We start from the raw sequence: 21082 nt of genomic DNA, 5'->3' as shown, positions 1-21082 counted from the left end.
ACCTTCTGTTCTAACTTGTCACTGTCTTTTTTTTTCTTTTTCCACCACCTCCTTATGACCTGCTCGCTTTGCATTTTGGAGACTCTTTCAGAACTCTGGAATTCTAAGAGTTCCACTTGAATGACACCCACAGGAAGATGCTACACATTGTCAGAAGACACACACCCCTCCCCAGTGCCTAACAGATTGCAAATCAAGGGAAGCAAGAATGATGAATGTAACCAAACATTGGAGATTTCCCCCTCTGTGTCTGCGCTGCCTACTCTTCCACCTAAAGCGTTAAAGAAAGAAAAGGGTTTGGCACGTAGACTGATTGCTAAAGGAGGAGGTTTGGCAGAAGCCTGGAAAAAGAAAAAACAGTGATAATGGCAAGTAGCTAACATTGCAGAACTATTTCTTTTAAAGCTCCCACAGATTGTTTTCTCTAATGAGTAAGGGTTAAGATCCAGGCTTTGACCTTGAGGTTCTTAGAGAACATCTTTCTTACTAGGTGAGTTGAGTCACATAAATGGTCAAATCTGCCAATGTTTGATAGTTATAATAATATGTAGAGGGAAAGGATTAAGTAACTTTGTGAGGCCTTGAGTTGGCCAAGTAACAACCAAAGATTTTCCTGGTAAAATAACAATGCACAGGTGTCAATCATTTTTTCTAATGGAAAAAAAATGTGGTTCTCAATCCATTATAATCTAAGCATTGGAGAACAAAACATAGGGTTTGAAGCTAGGAACAGCTACACATAAGGCTTGAATTGTAGAATTTTCACTATTTAGTTTTCTTCGACGTTAAAGGCATACTTACTATCTGAAATAAAAGTATCCTTTCAGAATGGTGTCTTGAATCTCTGCCTTTGAGCCTTTTCGTTGAAGGCCAAGCCTGGGAAAATCTGATAAAATCCTTCGTTTTGGACATTGATTTTGAACCAGAGGTAACCTAAGTTGTATACAGTTGCATATAAAAGTTCCCCTTTTCAGTTACACATTTGTCATGCTACAAATGTATTGAAAATGCATTTGGAACAAAACACCTTTTAAAAAGGGTTAATCCTTTCTAGTAATCCACCAGCCAGGACAAAATGAATGTGGAACAGCAGTGACCGGTTGCTGGAAGGGAAGGGGAATTCCTGTCACATCTCACAGTAGCTAAATGCAGTGGAGGCATTTGCCTACAGTGAAATGAAGTGCAGATGGTGAGCCAGACAGCACATCTGTGCTGGCAGAAGTTGAAAAACACTACTTTAAAATGGACCAAAAAGCTAAGTGGAGGTTGTCCAGAGGCAGATAAACATTGTGCATTTCTTGGTCTTGTAGATTAGCCTTGCAATATCCGAAAATTGTACCAAAATTTACCAAACATGTACCAAAGCTTTGCTATAGGTTACAAGTCTGTTTCTGAAAAATCAAAACTGTATTTATTTATTTGTTTATTTATTTATTTATTTATTTATTATTTATTTATTTATTTATTTATTTATTTATTTATTTATTTATTTATTTATTATTTATTTATTTATTTATTTATTTATTTATTTATTTATTTATTTATTTATTTATTTATTTATTTATTTATTTATTTATTTATTTATTTATTTATTTATTTATTTATTTATTTATTTATTTATTTATTTATTTATTTATGTTTGCTGCCCAACTCACCTTAAGGTACTCTTTTGGTCTTTAAACGTTTGCCTGACACAATGATCACAGAGCTTGTTTGAAAAGCTGGGTAGAGTATAAGCAGAGGTAAAAATGGCTATTCTTGCTTTGACTCATAAATGGGACCATACATTGATTCTTTACCTGATTGTTGCGTGTCACAAATGAGTGAGGGACACTAGTTTCAACTGCTATATGAGTATATATCTGACAAAAAAAGAAAAAAAAGTTTAATTATCAACAGAGGCTTATCAGCATATCTTCCAAAAAATATAGCGTGTCTTCTAAAATTAAAGTAGTGTTGGTAGAGAAGCCCTAGCTGTAATACACAGAGCACAATAGTGTTGATTTCTGGAGTATAGTGAGCTACCTTGCTCAAGAAATATGAACATATGCAAAGAATCACAAAATGGCAGTCTTCTCTCTATGCATGGATACCTTCCAAGATCCGAGTTCTTCCGCGTACAACGAAGTCAACCAACTAAGGAATCTATCCAACTATCTACACAAGAGAGATGAAAACATTTACATAGATTGGAATCTAATAACATAAGTTAAAAAGCACAAGTCAGAGGGAAGGATGGAGAAATAATATTATAAATTACACAGTTCCATTGTTTTCTGAATTTTATGCTATACATACCTGAATAAGTAGAATACATAAATAGATGGATGGGTGGGTAAGTAAATGGAGAAGTTTCTCTCCCATGAAATTTGCAATCTAAACCTCAGATATTGATGGAGAAGAAGTAATGAGGTGAGGGACATAAAAAGCAAGTTTTATGTAGCCTGAACTGAAATCTCAGTTTCTAGGATGAACATATAGTTATCACTACCTCCCAACATTAAAAGAATTGTGTGATTGGTTTTAAAAATGAATCCTAAAAAAGCATGTCTAGTCAAATTTTGTATATGTGAAGCTAAATTGAAATTGTGTGAAGAAATTGTCAAAAAAAAAATCCAATAAAACACCAAGTATATTTTAAGCTTGCAGCAGTTTCAAACTTATTTCAAATACCAAGGAATCTATGCTCCATACCTAATACATACAAGTCAACTATGATTTGGTGAAATAAATGAAAATTAAATTTGAGTTTCATATCATGGAAAAACTTTGACACTGGATTGAAGTGAAATTGGTATGAAATAATTTATATGTGAATATTTTTCCACCAAGTTATAACCAACTGATATGCAGTGTGATTCAGGGGGAAACATCCTGCAGTTTTTCTACTGGTTGTCAATCAATAGATGATTTGCTTTTGAATTTTATTTCAAATGAGAAGAGAAATTAGCAGCCTTCCCCACTAAGGATGTTTCAGGCAAAATTTCAAAGGGAGATATGATGAGAAAACTTCTCCCTTTGAGCTTCTTCAATTATGAAAAGTATGCAGAGAAGGAAGCTTCAGAGTTATGGAGATTTATTTATTTGTTTGTTTGTTTATTTATTTATTTGTCAAGCATCTACAAGATAACAAGAATAGGTATGAACATAAACAAGAACAAAGGAAGTAAATACAGATAAATGGGGACAGTAAGACAGGGACAGTAGGCACGCTGGTGTGCTTATGCACGTCCCTTTTACGGACCTCTTAAGAATGGGGGGAGGTCCACAGTAGACAATTTGAGATTGAACTGTGAGGGTTTGAGGCTGTAACAACAGAGTCAGATAGAGCATTCCAGGGATTGACCACTCTGTTGCTAAAGTCGTATTTTCTGCAATCGAATTTGAAGAGGTTTACTTTGAGTTTGTATTGATTATTTGCCCATGTATTATTGTGGTTGAAGCTGAAGAAGTCATTGACAGACAAGACATTGTAACAGACAATTTTGTGTACTATTGTCCAAGCCCAAAATTTCAAGCCTGGTGGCATAAACTATTCTATTGTGAGTAGAGGAGTGGAGTTCTCTTCTCATGAAATACCTCTGAACTGCTCAATCGTGTCCAATATACAGTGTGGGTTCGAGGCAGACAAGCTGTATTCAAGAATTGGTCTGGCAAATGTTTTATATGCCCTAGTTAGCAATACAATGTTACTGGAGAGGAAGCTTCACAAAATTAAGTTAACAACTCTTTTTTTTTTTTTTTTTTGTAATAAAATTTTATTGGTTTTTCAAAATTTATAGGGAAAAGGGTAAATGGACAGGTATACAAATTTTGGCAGTTGCAAAGTGTGTGAGGCCCCCCTCCCTCCATACCCATAGCGTACATTTATATATAATGCATTAGTATATAATTGATTATAATCAGCATATTAGTTCTATTATTAAATTCAATCAAATTAAACATTACAATATAAAATCCAAATATAATTCCATTTTCACTTTCGGTCAATTTATAATAATATGATTTTCATATTTATTTCTGTGATCTGAGTCTTCTTGCTATTGCCCCATCTCCCTCCACTGGCAGAGCTCTGGCCCCTCCCGTGTCCTGCGTGTCCGTTGTAGTGTCTGGTGGTTTCTCTAGGAGTGTTTTATTTTTTTCCATAAAGGCCTGCGCCTCTATGGGTGAATTAATTCTGATTCTTGTCTCCTCCCAGAATATCAGCATACCTTCAGGCATCAACCATCTAAACCACACCCCTTTCTGGTATAATTTATTCGCTAATTGCGAATAATTTTTTCTTTTTTCTCTAATCTTCTTAGGGATCTGCTTCAGAATGGTTATCTCCATATCATGATATGTCAATGCTTGCCCCCTTTGTACACCCAGAATTTCATCTCTTGTGGTTTTTCTAAGGAATTTAATGTGAACCTCCCTGGGTAAATTGTGTGTTCTAGCATAAGCTGAGTTCACTCTATAAACCAGATCTATATCCCACCCCATCTGTTGTTTTTCTTTGTGTGTATAGTCAGCCAGAATGTTTGTCATGATGTCCCTTATATTTTCCCCATCTTCTTCTATAACATTTTGAAATCTAAGATAATAGGACATTCTCTCAAATTCTAATTTCATCTGTTGGATGTCAAGATCTTTGTTCCCTTTCTGCACAGCTTCCACCACCCCCCTCACCTCCTCCACCCCCCCTTCCACAAGATTCAGTCTTTGTGAGTTCTTATATATTTGGGCTTGATTTTCTTTAATTTCATCTTTCATTTCCCTTAACTGTTTCTTGATTTCCTCCTGGCCCTGTAGAATTTGTTGAAGCATTTGTTGAAAGTCCATCTCTGTAGTCTTATGTTGCATCAGTTCTGTTATCTTTGACTGTGTGGCTGGACTGGATGTTGCGGATGTTGGAGCAGAAGTGGCAAAGCCAGGTTTTCCAGGAGGGGGTCTTTTAGATGCCATCCTTTATAACGTTAAAAGTTCAGTCCAAATATGAAGTAAGCAATTAGAAAAGAAGGGTAGCCAGGTGAATCCGGGAGCAGAATAACCAGGCAGAAGAGAATCTCTCCAATAAGTCTGGCAATAGATAGAAAATTTCCCCTAGAAGGTTAAAAAAATACCAATCCACAAGAGGTTCCTCTGGGAGACACGGAGACAAAGACCGGAAGCCTGAATTTTAAAGGTGGAGTCAGGTTTCAGAGTTCATAAAGACAACGGAAGTGTGCCATCTTGCCCTGCCAGTTTTGGGCACAGAGGCGTAACAAAGTTTTAAAAAGTTCCAAAAGTCCTCAAATCATTGTAATATGTAAAATTAAATTGAAAAGAAGATCATCTCAGCCTAAGTGAGGCTTCATTCGTTGGCTCTCCCCCCTCCTCCTTCCCCGGGGGCTGAGAGCAAAATTGTTTCTTGCCGCTTGTCCAAGGGGGGGGGGAAAACCCCCCTCCCTCCAGCCGCACCTCCAAAATGCTCCGAAAGTTGTTTTAAAGTTTTAAAAGCTGAATCAAATCTTCATGCAAAGTAAGGGATGAAGAGAGAGGCAACCTCACCGCACCGCAGCTGCTTCCTTCAATTGTAGCATTCTCCAGTCGGCTTGTAGCGAGGCGCGAGGCGTGGAAACGCGATGCGCCCTCCGAGCTTGCTCCCCGGTGCCTTGGGCGCGCGAGAGAGCCCCCGCCGGCTACCGCCGCTGCAGGAGACCTCCGCGATGCCGCCCCTCCGGCAGGACCCCTCTGCGGGGTGTCCTGTGCCCCCCAAGGAGTGGGGAAGCCCACCGGGGAGCCGGAGCGGGCAAAGAGCTGCCCGTCGCCGCCGCCGCCGGAACCGGAACTCCAAGTTAACAACTCTTAATGGCAATGATGTTACAGTGAGCTCTGGGGCTTAGATCATTTGAGATGAGTATTCCTAGGTCCTTGACATAGTGAGGGTCATCTACGAGGTCGTTTCTGCCCAACTTGTATTTGATGTTCTAATTTTTATTGCCAATGTGTAGGACAGAGCATTTATTAGTTCAAATTTGGAGTTTCCAATTGCGTGACCATTCTGACACATAGTCAAGGTTGCTTTGTAGGACAGCAGCATTATCAGTGGTGTTAAGTTATTTTACATCATTGGTGAAGAGGACACAGCTCCTTTTAATATCATTGCATAGGTCATTGATGTAAAGCAGAAAGATTGTGGGTCCTAAAACGCTGCCTTGGGGGGACACCACTGTTAACTGGTGCCGGATTTGATAGGGCCTTCCCTATTTTGACTATTGGTTGCCTATTTGACAGGAACTCAGCTATCCACTTGTGCAGGGATCTGGAGGTGCCGTTGGAACTTAGTTTCAACAGTAGCTTGTCATGCACCACTGAATCAAAGGCTTTGTAGAAGTCTATGAAAAGAAGTCTATTACTTTACCTGGTCAAGATGTGTGGTCCAAATGTTTCTGCAGTGTAGGAGTTGCATATTACAGGACAATTTTTTTCTGAAACCAAACTGCTTGTTAGAAAGCAGGTTGTGTGTTTCTAAGTGGAGGTTGATGAATTGGTTTATATTTAATTCCATAACTTACAGATGATGCAACACAGTGAGATTGATCTGTAATTTTCTTCTAGACTAGGGTCTCCCTTTTTAAAAATAGGTATGACTGTAGCTAATGACCACAAGTTGGGCAAGGAGCTGGTTCTGAAAGATACCTCATAGATTGTGTATAGAGATTTGGCTAGGGCAGTGGCAAGCTTTTTCAAGAAGTAGGCACATAATCCACCAGGGTCAATAGATAGGGATGGCTTTATGTTATGTAGTGCCATTTCAATGTTATCTACTGTAAAATCAATATGTAGTAAATCGTTACAATTTGTTATGGTACGACTAGGCATTGGGGGGGCACCAGCCATTGCTGGCAACAAAAACTGAGCTGAAGAGGTATAGGAGATACCTATATCTCATATATAGATATAGGAGATGCCTCTACACCATGACCTTTCCTGTAACATAAACTCAAAAGAAGTCCCAGAAGAAGATGGAAAGAAATCTGAAAATCCCTGTGAATAAATGAGAAAAACAAAAATAAGGAAAGAATACTTTTGAGAAATTAAAATTCACAACATTCCACTCCCACTTTTAAAAAAATGGTATGGATAGATCTCCCAGAGAGATCTAAGTTAATATCTACAGTCAGCCATGAAATCACTGCATAATCTTGAATTCTCAGATGAATCCATCACATAAGATTGTTGCAAGGATAAGGGAAAGAAAGGGCATGTCCTGGCCTGATATCCAATTAGATGAGGAGATAAAATTACATATTGTAACTGATGCACACTTAGAAGAGATAGAAAATCTCCTGGGGTAGTCTATAACCTGCTGCTACCATTTTTATTCATATTTCATTCAATCAGTTGTGGGGTAAGGATAAGACTACTCTAGCAAAAAGATATCTTATACAAGCTGGATGGAAGATCCACTTAATATTTAGACCAAGGAACATTATCTGAAAATGATGAATCCAGTTCAAAGGACTATTTGTGCTTAGTCCAGATTTCTCCGCTTTGATCCTCTGGATCTTTGGACTGGCTATATCATTCTCAACCAACATAACCAAGGTGTACATATTACTCTATGCTCTCAAAGATAAAATGATGTTGTGGTGGAAATCAGGGCATGGCAGATTCTCACTGATGTATATATTCTGTAAAATGTAAAGAGGCAATAATGTATGGAATTTTCTGCTAAAATTTTAGGAAATGGTCAGAGGTAGCATCATTCATACACTGGATAAGAAGCTGCTGTGTAGCAATTTGGTTATTTTGCCTAGGCCATATTGTATATTGTGAGGTCTTCACAGTTGCAGCCAATTCTTTCCATCACCTGATATCTGATAAGTTTGAAGTAACAATGTCAAAAATTCAACCTGAGACGCAACTGTTAAACCACAGCACCTTCCCAGTGCAGAGACATTTTTTGACATTTTTGCATATGAGGAACTTAGTTCTAAGGTCATTATGCTTTATTCAAATGTTACATATGCTCTGCCCCATCCTCTACCCTTCTGAACTTCAGTAATCCAGATAGCTAATTGAAACAGCATATTTTGCTTCAGGCACTAACTACATATAGTTTACATATACACAAATTGATATGGCTATGGTTTTTCCAGTTCCAATGTATGCCTGTAAAGGTAAGACCACAAGAAAGGCTGAGCGCCCAAGAATTGAGGCTTTTGAACTATGGTGCTGGAGAAGACTCCTGCAAGTCCCTTGGACTGCAAGGCGATCAAACCGGTCAGTCCTAGAGGAAATCAACCCTGAATGCTCTTTAGAAGGCCAGATCCTGAAGATGAAACTCAAATACTTTGGCCACCTAATGAGAAGGAAGGACTCACTGGAGAAGAGCCTAATGCTGGGAAGATTGAGGGCAAAAGAAGAAGGGGACGACAGAATGAAGTAATTGGATGGAGTCACTGAAGCAGTTGGTGTGAGCTTAAATGGACTCCAGAGGATGGTAGAGGACAGGAAGGCCTGGAGGAACGTTGTCCATGGTGTCACGATGGGTCGGGCACAACTTCACAAGTAACAACAACAAATACACGAATACCAATAACCCACTGTTTTTTAAAAGTACATAGTTACAGCAGTTTTAAGGATTTCTTCTAATAGTAAACAAAAAAGTATCCATATCCATGTTCCAAACTGCAAGTTACAAACAATAAATCTGTGGTTAAATGTCTAAATCTGCAAAGATGGAGGGAGTCAGCTGTGAATTGGTTCAGATCCTGCTTATATGCACTGCCTAGTGATGCAGCTGCAGGAATACATAAATTAGGTTTTTTTTTTAAATTTGTTTGTGTCAGTACAATCAGTCCTAGCTCTTTCTTAAGAGCATTTCCAGTATTAGTGGGCTTACTGGCATCCATCTTATTAGCATCTCAGATGCAGGTGGCATCTGGAAAGTTTTATTTTAAAGGACTTTTAGCATTGTGCTTAGGTTAATGAGAAAGCGTTACTTTAAAATATCTCGGCAGTTCTCCAAAGTGCAGTTCAGTCTCACGACATCTGCTCAGTGGATACTTGTTACCTTTGGGTTTATTCAAGCAACCTTCTGAATAACCTTTTTGTTAGCAGCTTTCTTTATAGGCTCTGCGGCAGGAGGGCAAATAGTTCCTGGTAGAGGACATTTTCTCTGCTGTCTTGAATGTACAAGTTCTTTGGCAGTAAAGCTTTATTGGCTTCCTCAATTTTCAGTCTATGCCATGGCCAGATGCACCCAAGGAAAGGGGTACTCAATGTTTCATATCTGGTCAGTTCGGGGGGAAGGGGCTGACGCTACAAGACATGCCATAAAAATGCTGTCCCTTGGCTTTTAATCTGGGCACTTTAATTGCACAAGACTATTTGCAATCAAAGTTCTAATCTATTGTTTATTCACATTTTGGAAAAGAAAAATGTTTTTGACATGTGTGTTTATGTGTGTAATTACTTGTTAGGAATTGTAGTTTCCTTCCTTTCCAGAATCTTAGTAAAGATATTCATGGAAAGGTTTAGATTACCTGCAGTCTGATGTGGTAATAGGTATTTTTTCTATCTGCGGCATATGATAATAATTTAATCATTTTTTCCAATTAAATATGGAAAGGACTGCTAATTAAACACACCTCACAGAATCATGTAATGAACAGAATTATTTGTTGTTGCTGAAAACAGAACCCTATATGGAATTCTCCCTTATTTAGAATTACAAATATTTCAGATTCATTCCTAAATTAAACTAAAATCTATCCTGCTTCTACTAGAGGATCAAATGGGGATTTTTAAAATTACTTGTGTTTCTCCAAAAATGCTAATCCACATATACAGATTAAGATGCTATAGAAGCATATGCATAAACCAAATCCAGGCAACTGGAAAGGTCATTCTCCTACATGATGTTGCTAAAATTGGGTTATGAAACTTCAGCAATGGAACTAATAGTTAACTGTTTCAATGGTCACATTTATAAAAGCAATACAAGGAATGGACATTACAATCCAAAAGCAGGGCCATAGTAATTATACCATTCTTTATACCAAGAAAGCTACTGACAGTTCAGCTCACATAAATTTGTTTTAGGTAGTTATTTCATTAAGGTAAAAAGGACAATATGTACACTTGTATAAGCACACTCTATCAGTGAAAATGAAGACGTAGTTGTGGCATCATAACACAATTTTGAGTCAACAACCTTTCGTTAACACCGATACTGCTGCATTTGACTGGCAGTTATTGGTTTCTTGTTTTTAGAGAATTCAATAGCAGCTGAAATGTTTTTAAAGGTTTTATTGAATTTATTTTCAACTGTTATTAAATTGCTTTTATCTAGATGTTTTAAAAATTCCTAATTACATTGTATAACTTTCAAATTATTAAAAGAAGTGAAATGTGAAGACATTTTAGTAGATATTCTAATTGGTCTTTACTCTTCTAAGAAGCAATTGATATTTCATTTTAATTAGTGTAAATATTTTTGATTCTAGGTTTACTTAGCTTGTTAATTGCTTTGAATCATTTTTTACTACAAAGTGGAATAGAACTATTATGAATAAATAAAGGGCTTGATACATTTCCAATGATGTGTAGAACACGTACTAATACACAACAATAAAAACTTTAACATACATATACATTGTAAGCCCTGTTCAAGATTGCTCATTCTTTAAAAGATTTTCACAACTACGCTGTTTCCCAGAAAATAAGCCCTCCCCAGATAATAACCCCAATTGGGCTTTTGAGCGCATGCACTAAAATAATCATTCCCCTGAAAATAAGCCCTCCCCGAAAAAATTTTCAGCACAGCAGCAGCCATGAGGTGACCATGCTCACTGCCTCCTGCACCTCAAAAATAATAAGACCTCCCCGAAAATAAGGCCAAGCGCTTATTTCAAGGGTCAAAAGAAAATAAGACCCTGTCTTATTTTGGGGGAAACACGATAGAGAACCGGGAGAACTGGAAACTATCTTTGGAATTAGAAGTTTCTGGTTAATGTACGTATGGTGAAATTACAACCTACTTAAAAGTCTGCTTAAATATTATTAGTTCAGTTGCATGCTATGCAAAATGATGGGTGGTATCATGATTTGATTTAGGTTGGACATCTTCAACTGGGTCCATGATCCTTCCTGAAGCCAAGACAGAGAAGGTTTAAAGGAGATGGGAGAAAAGAATGAATGTGGGGTATCATGCACTGTACAGGGGTTTTTTTAAGGTACCATTTTCCCAGTGCAGTCATGTGGTTGCCTAGATATTTTGCAGAAGAGGAAAGATGTTCTTAAAGAGTATTGTATTTAACTCCTTTCTCCCTTTGAAAAGCTCAGCTGGACACTTCGATGAACTTGCTTCCTTTTCTTTCCTTTGAGATGTTGCCAGGTCAGAGTTCAAAAACTAGGCATGCTGCAGTGCTATTCTATCAACTAAATGAAAATGAAGGAACATCCATATTCCTATTTAAAAAAATAAGGAGTAAGCATCTAAATTAAAACATATTTCAAGTAAGGATAAACAGGAGTCAACCCATTTCCTTCCTTTGTTTATAGGCACTTATTTTTTTAAAAAACCATCCTGAATGATAAATTTGATGGTGTTCAAAAAATCTAAGAATTTCTAATAATTTAAAATTGCCTTTAAAAAAAGTCAATCTGCTCCTGAATTTCCAGGATTCATTTACAAGATAATGTTCCTGAATGCTAAATTGTATTCACCTTGATACAAGACAAACATCAAACTTCCTCTGCACTAAAATAAAAGAGGCAAATTGTGCTTGCTTTTTTTGCATTTCTTCTGGGTAAAGACACCCAATTAACCTTTATGGAGCCTAGTTCTGGCAAGTTCCTGCTCTTTGGGAAAGTGAGCCAGCCATCTGTGTATTGGGGGGGAGAGGGGGCACATATTGTGAATGCTTATTTGAAAACAAAATGGCCTGTAAATAGATCCTAAGGCTAACCAAAAACAAAAAGAATTCAACCGATGTCACCTAGCAAATTTAAGTACAGTCACAAGGCTTTGTGTTTGCCATCAAAAAACGCCAAGCAAACAAAATCTCAGTGTGTGCAAGCTTTCTTCTGCAATGACATATGCTGATTGTGGAGCATGCTGAGCTCATGGATTAGACTGGCTTGTAGCAGGCCCTGAAATGACATGTGGAAAACCAGCTGACCTAAGAACCCATCACATGGTAACAAGTGCTCACAAGTCTGTACGCTAAAATAAAGTGTACATTATTTTCAGGTGTTTCAAACATAGAGTAGGACTCTTCTCCCACACACACATGTACAGTAAGAGTCTAGAGCAGTGGTGGGATTCAATTTTTTTTACTACTGGTTCTGTGGGCGTGGCTTCGTAGGCATGGCATGGCTTGGTGGGCGTGACTTGGGGATGGCAGGGGAAGGATACTGCAAAATCTCCATTCCCTCCCCACTCCAGGGGAAGATTACTGCAAAATCCCCATTTCCTCCTGATCAGCTGGGACTCGGGAGCAGAGAATAGATTGGGGTGGGGCCAGTCAGAGGTGTTTATTTAAAGATTCTCCGAACTACTCAAAATTTCCGCTACTGCTTCTCCAGAACTGGTCAGAACCTGCTGAATACCACCTCTGCTCTATAGGTGTTTATTCAAATCCCTCAAAGAGGTCCTCATAAAACACCCTCATTGCACAGGTCCGGATTACGAGCTCAGCACGGCAAGGGTCCCTGGGTAACCAAGTCCAATGGACACAAGTGAAGCATAGGAAATCAGTCCATAAGTCAACTAGGTCAGGATATATGGCACAAGCACACAAGTCACATATCTTTTTTTATAAATAACTCAATAATAAATAACCCCAAGAAAGAACAGAATGTGAAGAAATCTAAAATATCGGAATACCTCTTATGGCTATATTTTGACCAGCTTTCTTGCATAGAATGAAACATGTTAATCTAAACGATTTCTGAATTTATTTATGAATGGGTCCCTGCATGTTAGGTCTAAGACAATTACCTTTTCTTGTAAAAAGAGGTTGGAAAGAACTCCCTGTAATCTATTCATACATTACTACAACTGTCATTGTTTGTCATGAACTTTAACAGATCAAAACAATGTATCAACAATTTTGAATCAAGAAATCTCAAATGGGTTAACTTTAAAAATGTACCTATGATTCCCGAGGAATGCTGCGACTGCTTCAGCGCTACTGGCTGCTGCTGTGCTGCTGCTGCTACAGTAATATAAGCTTCATCTTCAATGGTCTGTGAAAGTTTTCCAGCCAGTCTAGCAATCCATTTCCTCCCCATACAGCAGTAGCCACTTACTTGCCTATTGGGAAGAGAAGGGAAGGAAGGGATGGGGAATTCAGATGTTGCCTGTCCGCTTTGAAGCTTTCCACAAGGAAACCCAATGGGGAAGCTGGCAGGAAGTACAAAGTTGCTCCTCCTCCTACTGCTTTTTTCCCATCTGTGGTCATTCTGTGGTCCTTACCTCTGTTTAGGTTAGGAAATCTCTCTGAAATGATGAGCCAGTTAGAGCATGGGTTGTCTAGTATTAACTCAATTGCTTTGCATAGTTCTAGAATATAATGATAGAAATTATGGATCATAAAATTAGAAAATGTGGTTCTTTGTAAGGCCCATTCATAACAGCAGGAAAAGTCAGTACCAGGATACCCAAGAATAGATGTTGAGATACCAAGTGATGGATATTTATAAACATGGACTTTTCAAGGAATGACAGCACTAAAATTACTAATATATCTTTTCAGCATTAGTAATTTTAGTGCTGTTACCATAAGCAAGAGAAACATTTTTTCTAATATGTTGGTGTTGTAATGGGCAGAAAATCTCAAATTAGCTCCATTGAAAAGCTTTAAATATTTCCACTTTGGAAAAAAAACCCAGAGAACAACAAAACAACTACTTAGTGTCTAATAGTTTCCCAGTAGATCACTCAGCCTTACTAGATTTTTAATTGTCCTGTAAACAAGCCTAAAATCAGAAAATACTTTCCATCGTGGTGATGGTTATTCTATCTAGTTTCAGATAGCAAGAATGATTAGATGAATTGTTCTGTGCAGCCAATGACCTCTCATTTATCAATAACAATTTCATCACTTACATTCTGTCATTTACTAATCCCTTTGTCTCTTACCATTCAGTACACAAGAGGTAGCATCATTATGCTAATTTTCATAATTTTTAATTGAAGAACCCACTAAAGTAAAACCCATAAAAGAAAATAAAGGTAGTAAAAAATAATGGAAAAAAAGTGAAAAAAGAAAATTAGAAAGAAGCAACTCACAATCATCTTGAGAGTGGTTATAGATTCATTTATATTTTGTTTTCTCTGTATGAAGTTACATCATAATTTTCTTCTTTCCATAAACTCATGCTAGGCTCGGGCCCTCTTTCTCTAAAGTATGAAAGCCGGCATCCCAATCCTAGGTCAAATGCCTAGACATTTTTGGCAAAGATGCCATCCCAACAGAGAATCTGGTTTGCATTTTCACCTGTTCTTTCCACGCCATCCTCTAGTTAGGAAATAACAAAATGCTGTTTGGACTATATGACCACATGGAACAGATGGAATGTACAAAACACGGTGGGGTTTTTTTGATTTAACTTTAATCAGCACAAATGCACTTTAGGCAGAGAAACTGCTATTTTCTTTTGGTTTTAAACTCATGCTGCTCAGGCACATTCCGTTGTTCTGCTACCCATCTATAGAATAAGGCATTACATGGAAGAATGTCCTACAATTGCCTCATAGATGCTAATTACAATACTTCCCAGGATGCCTAGCTTGCCAGCATCCCAAGACTCCTTCAGAGCTTCTAATCATTAGAGTTCCCTGGGTTTCTTACTTCATTCCTTGCAAGCCATCTGGTCTCTCTGAATTGCAGCTGTAGCTAGTTCTCCTCCCACCAGTCACACCTGATCTTTTGACATATGCACCTGAAACAACCGCTGCTCTGTATATCAAGCATTGTAACCTTCAATAATTAGTTGGGCTTTTCCAAAGCTGGAGTGGAGGTGGAAGAAAGAAGAAAGGCAGAGGGAAAAAGCTATTTCTTTTGTACTATCTTAAAGCATAGAAATGGGGAAAATAGGAGGAAGGTACATGTGAACGAAAGCCTCACAATTACCTTTTTGAGTTGCAACTAATAATAATAATTGGGTGCAATCCCAAAACATCTGGAGCACCATTTGAACACCCTCGGCATTGACAGAATCCCCATCAATCAATTGCAAAAGGCAGGTTTGCTTCAAACAGCTTACATGCTGAGACAATACCTTTAACACCATTAAGCATGAACATCTGCCTGTCCCAGAACCTTGGGAAGGGCTCCATAGGTGGATAAAAATGCCGACTCTGCTTTAAACATCTGGCTGACACTGCAATCAATCATAATGAATCCTTCAAAATATAGGAAGAAACCAGATATTTTGTTTCTTAAAAAGCAGCTCCCTTTTTGTTGATTTGGACTGATGCTTATCTTCACCTCCCAAATAATATACACAGATGGAGCATCCAAAATTATAGAAAGCAAAGAAAGATATATAGATATTTGGAGGAGCATTGTATGACTAAAATAAAACTGGAGACAGTAGTATTGTAAACCTTATTCCCCAGGGTTCAAATTGCATTCTTTACCAGTATTACCCTAATTCAGGATATTCTATGTATCATGGGTTTGCAAATACCTTAATTCTCAAATGAGAATTTTATGAGTTTTTTGTAGTACCAATGTAGTTACTGGGCAGTTATTTGGGGAAAGGCAAGTCTTTCCTATATTGCTGTTTTCATATTTTCTCATCTTGCGTGTTATAGTTAGTACATAATAGTGACATGTGTTTCCATGAAGAAAAGAAGCTACACTAATTAAAATTAAAAAGGTTGGCCAGTTGAGATAGTTCCCTATACCAGTGTTTCTCAACCTCAGCAATTTTAAGATGTGTGAAATTAAACCCACGCTGGCTGGGCAATTCTGGTTTAAATCTACTTATCTTAAAATTGCTGAGCCTGAGAAACATTGATCTAGGCCTAACAGGTGGAAAAATATCTTTCTTTCCCTCTTCTTTAATTTGGTATCCTTCAAATGAATTGGAATTGGAGCTCTGAGAATTTCCAGTCAGTATGGATAAAGGAAGTATCAAGTTAAAAAAAAATTTGCCCCTCTCATGCAGACTGCATCACAATACAATACATCACTGTATTAAGTATGAATACCCAATGGCAAGTCTTGTTTTGCTCACTCCTTTCTCTTTTCAAAAAAGGGAGTCTGCTCAAATCAGGTTCTATTGACAGTTTCGAAATTCATCAAATTCGAAATTCTGCATCACCAAAGACCAAACTGGGACCAATACATACATTAAGTCCATAATCTAAAATTATCTACTGCTTGTAAAAGAATATGCCATTGTTGACACTGTACTTTACTGGTTTATATATTTTATATACATTTATCCAGAAATAAACATCATAGTATGATGTGGGAAAACAGCAGTTTATGGGAAAAGGTATGCCTATCACAACATAAATGATGCTGCATATAACCTAGATAGTAAATTCAGATTTCTACGGTAAGTAGGATTTTGGGTGTCAAGTATATTACATCACATGCACATTTCTAGATATATTAGCTGGTCATTTGAATCAGGTCATGCAAAGTCATAGGCAGACAGTTCTGACACTGAAGCTCCCTTTCTGTCATGCTTAAGCTATTTTAAGAGCCAGTACTTATAGAATTTGGAACTTCAGCTTAGAGGATTTGGCTCATTAATTCCTTCCTTACCCCTTGAACTCCCAGGCAGCTCGTGAATAATCAGCCTCAGCTTGAGTCTGTTACACAATGAGGATATTGCTGACCTACCATACAGGGATATTATGAGGATGAATGGATTGGAGTTCTTGTGATCTAAGCTTGTCTTCTTAGCACGAAATAAGGGGAAAGATATATGCATCCACCCTATTCAAAATAATCAGTACAGAATAAGGTTTATGTACTTAAATGGGTGAGTTGACCTACCATAAAATAATCAGATATGAAAGATTACCATTAGTAAACTTATAATGTGATAAGTTCAAGGTCCTTTCTGCATGCCTGGGCAATATTGATCAGATTGATCTCCCCTTCCCCCAAATCTTTCTACTGCAGGATTTATGTGTAGCTTGGGAACAGTTTAGGTATCAGAGGCAGTTATTGGCTCAGCTACTGTTCCAGAAGAAGATACTTTTGGAGAGTTTCTCTGGGACTGCGCCGGGCAGGTTATTTTCTGCTGTGAGAACGTCAACTGTATTCTTCCTTCCAATTCCAAAGATTTCCTTCCTTCCAGTCAAGGCACCATGGAGCCTTTATCATCATCCTTCCCAACCTCTGCAACTGTTCCAAGACAGAGTTTTGCAACCGGTTGCTCATTTATTTTGTTGCAAAAAGAAAGTCCAGCAAATAAAAAAATCAGAGCAAGAGAGAGGGAGAAGGAACATTTTCTGTGCCTACCCATTGGGCTGAAGGCAGCACTGGTCATCAACAGGAAAGAAAAAGAGCACCAATTGAGAAGGCAATAGTAACAGAAGCAAAATTTTGGAGAAGAAGGCAGTATGTTTATTGGATAGGCTCTAAAATTGCCAAGCAGCAGTCCAGAGATTCAATTATCTTGAAGTTTGCTGTTAAACATTGCTGATCCTGTAAACCAGGGTTGTCAAACTGGCGGCCCACCGGCCAGATGCGTCACACATGAAGTGGAAAAACATCGTGATATGTCACATGACACCATGAGTTTTACACCCATGCTGTAGGATCTCTTTTCACCTTTGTATAGTACATTTGGAATCTTAATTATTTGAATTAGCAAGAGAAAATAAAGGATTCATAATCCAAAGAATATTGGTTAACTGAGAAAAGCTAGTTACCTCATCTTAAAACTTAGCAATAAGAACTTTACAGGTTGTAAATCAACAAACTAAGTTCACAAATTATTTCATGTTAGGAGTACATTATAATGAAATTGCCCCCTCCAAAAATTTACTCTATGTGCAAACATTCCCTATTGTTCTCCCAGAGTTGACAAAGGGGTTCAAAATACACCCCATAACTTTTTCCCAAAAACAACATTTCATAATCTTTCAAATTGCCATCCATTTTGAATCAATCAAATTCAAATCAAAACCTGAAAAGAAATGAATGAAAACCGGCAAATACTTTAAATTCTGTCTCCCTCAGTAATTTCATACAAATAGCATCTAGTGCATTGTGGCATTTGGTAGGCAAATTATAATTCAAATAAAAGAGCAATATGAGTTGGCATTTGATTAGATTTTGAACGATTCTGAACTAATCAAGCATTTTTTTAAAAAACTGGAAACAATTTCATTAATATCAATAAATGTACTGATAATTTGTTTCACATGGTTGACCTGGGAAGATTCAAGAAATTGGACCGTGGCAGCTAACATTTTACTACACCATACTGATTGAAGGTATCAATTCAATTCAATTCAATTCATGATGATGTTATCTATTCAGTACCGAGTCTGACTCTTGACAACTCTTGTACTATTTCTTTTGAGTTTCTCTATGCTCTAGCTGGTGTCATAGTTGATAGGGTCCAGCCACCGTGCTCTTTGACAGCCTGGTTTCCTTCACTTTAATTCAATTCACACCAAACAAAATATGAATTTCAAAAGGCAGTGTAATTGTATGCTTCAATTTTTTTTATAGAAAGTATTATTACATTTTCTATCCTGTTAAATGTTGCTTTATATTATATATTTTTATTTAATAGATTTATATAGCCACAAATCTCATGAACATGACTTTGGGTGCCATACAAGCATGTTAACAATGAAAACATAAAACACAGAAACTTAAATAAAAGGTATTAAAAATCAAGAATATGGAGAATAACAGTAATTTGACACCATCTTGTAGGCTCAGCGCAGGATGCCCAAGGTTGATAGAAAAACCAGAGCAGATGGTGATGGGGGCCAACCTCACCTCAGAGGAAATGATGCTCCAGAGATTTATTTATTTATTTATTTATTTATTCAATTTATAGACCGCACCCTCTCCACCAAGGGACTCGGGGCGGCGTACAACTCAATATACAAATAAATGACAAGGAGGAGGTAATCAAAACATTGTACAATTCATAAATAAATAATCATAAGTTAAAAACAACACAATGAAATTTAAAACAATTAAAATACCCAAAAAATCAGTTAGTTTAAATTTAAAATTGTCCAGGGGGGATTAGAAAATGTAGTTGTAATTTAAGCCAGGCCAGCTAGTTGGAACAGGTGGGTCTTGAGTTTCGTGCGAAAGGAGCAGAGATCGGTAGTTGTCCTAATGTCGGGGGGAGGTCATTCCAGAGGGCTGGGCCCATCACAGAGAAGGCCCTTCCCCTCGGCGCCGCCCTCTGGCATTGCTTAGTGGACGGCACCTGGAGGAGTCCCTCTCTGTGAGAGCGAATTGGTCACAGGGATGTATGGGGCAGCATACGATCCTGCAAATAACTAGGTCCCGTGCCATGGAGCGCTTTAAAGATGGTGATCAACACTTTGAAACGCACCCGGAAGGCCACAGGAAGCCAGTGCAGCTCGTGTAGGAGAGGTGTCACATGGGAGTACCTCGTACTCCCCATAACTGCCCGCGCGGCCGTGTTCTGGACCAACTGCAGTCTCCGGGTGCATCTCAAGGGAAGCCCCATGTAGAGAGCATTACAGTAATCCAGACGGGACGTCACCAGTGCATGAGTGACTGTGCAAAGAGCATCCCGGTCCAATAGGGGGCGCAATTGGCGCACCAGGCGAACCTGGTGGAACGCCCCCCTTGCCACGGCTGCCACATGGTCATCCATAGACAGCCGGGCATCTAGGAGGACGCCCAAATTGTGCGCCCGCTCCACGGGGGCCAGTTGCTCGCCCCCGATGGCCAGCGATGGAATCAGCTGGTTTAACCGGGGGGCCGGTAGCCACAGCCACTCCGTCTTGGAGGGGTTGAGTTTAAGTCTGTTGTCTCCCATCCAGACCCGTACGGCTTCCAAACACCGGGACATCACATCAACAACCTCGTTGGGGTGGTTCGGGGTGGAGATGTACAGCTGCATGTCGTCAGCATACAGATGGTATCCCACCCCAAAACCACGGATGATCTCACCCAGCGGTTTCATGTATGTGTTGAACAGGAGCGGCGAGAGGACCGACCCCTGTGGCACCCCACAAGTGAGCGACCTTAGGGTCGACCTCTGCTCCCTTGCCAACACACATTGCGTCCGGTCAGAGAGGTAGGAGCAGAACCACCGTAAAACGGTGCCTCTTACCCCCAGCCCCTCCAGCCGGCGCAATAGGATGGGATCACAGCAGAAAAGGCAACTCTTTGATAGATTGAACTTGCAACATATCCCACACATTCTCAACTGAATGGGGCAAGTAGATGTAATTGGGAAGAGGCAGTCTTTCAGATAACCTAGTCTAATGTCATGTACTGTAGAGCTTAAAGGTCAAAACCAGAACTTTGAATTGCATCCAGAAGCAAACCAGCAGCAGTTCAGCAGCAGTTCAGCTCGCAGAATAGAGGTTCTACATGTGCCATCCTAGGGATCAGTGGTGGGATATGACTAGTACGCCCCGGTACGGGCATACTGGAGCACCAGGTACCATTCCGATACAGTGCTCCAGAGGGCCCCCCGCCATCCTTACATGTATTTGAGCTGATTGGGGCTTAGCGCATTGAGCATATAGCACCTGCGCGATGCTCCACTGAGCAGCTGGAGCATCGTGGAGTGTCACAGGCAGTAAGTACATATATGGGTGCTGCATGCGTGCATGTGGTGGATGCCCAGCTCCGTTGCACTGTACCAGTTGCAACGGGATCCAGAATCCCCCACTTCTAGGGATGTACATAACTGTCCATGCAGCCACACTCTGTGCCAGATGCTTCCAGGTCAGAGGTGGGTTGCTCCCGGTTTTACTACTAGTTCGCTTCGCAAAGCGCGCACGTGCACAGTTCAATGAAAATTGTTTTTTGTGCATGCGCAGAACAATTTACAGTGAACTGCATGCACACTACTAAATAACATGCCGGCAATGGCAGTGGTGACCAGGGAACCAGTT

This window comes from Natrix helvetica (assembly GCF_964273705.1).
Source record: "Natrix helvetica genome assembly, chromosome: 4".
NCBI classification, from domain to species: Eukaryota; Metazoa; Chordata; class Lepidosauria; order Squamata; family Natricidae; genus Natrix; species Natrix helvetica.
The sequence above is the reverse complement of the archived record's forward strand: the minus strand, read 5'-3'. Positions refer to the sequence as shown.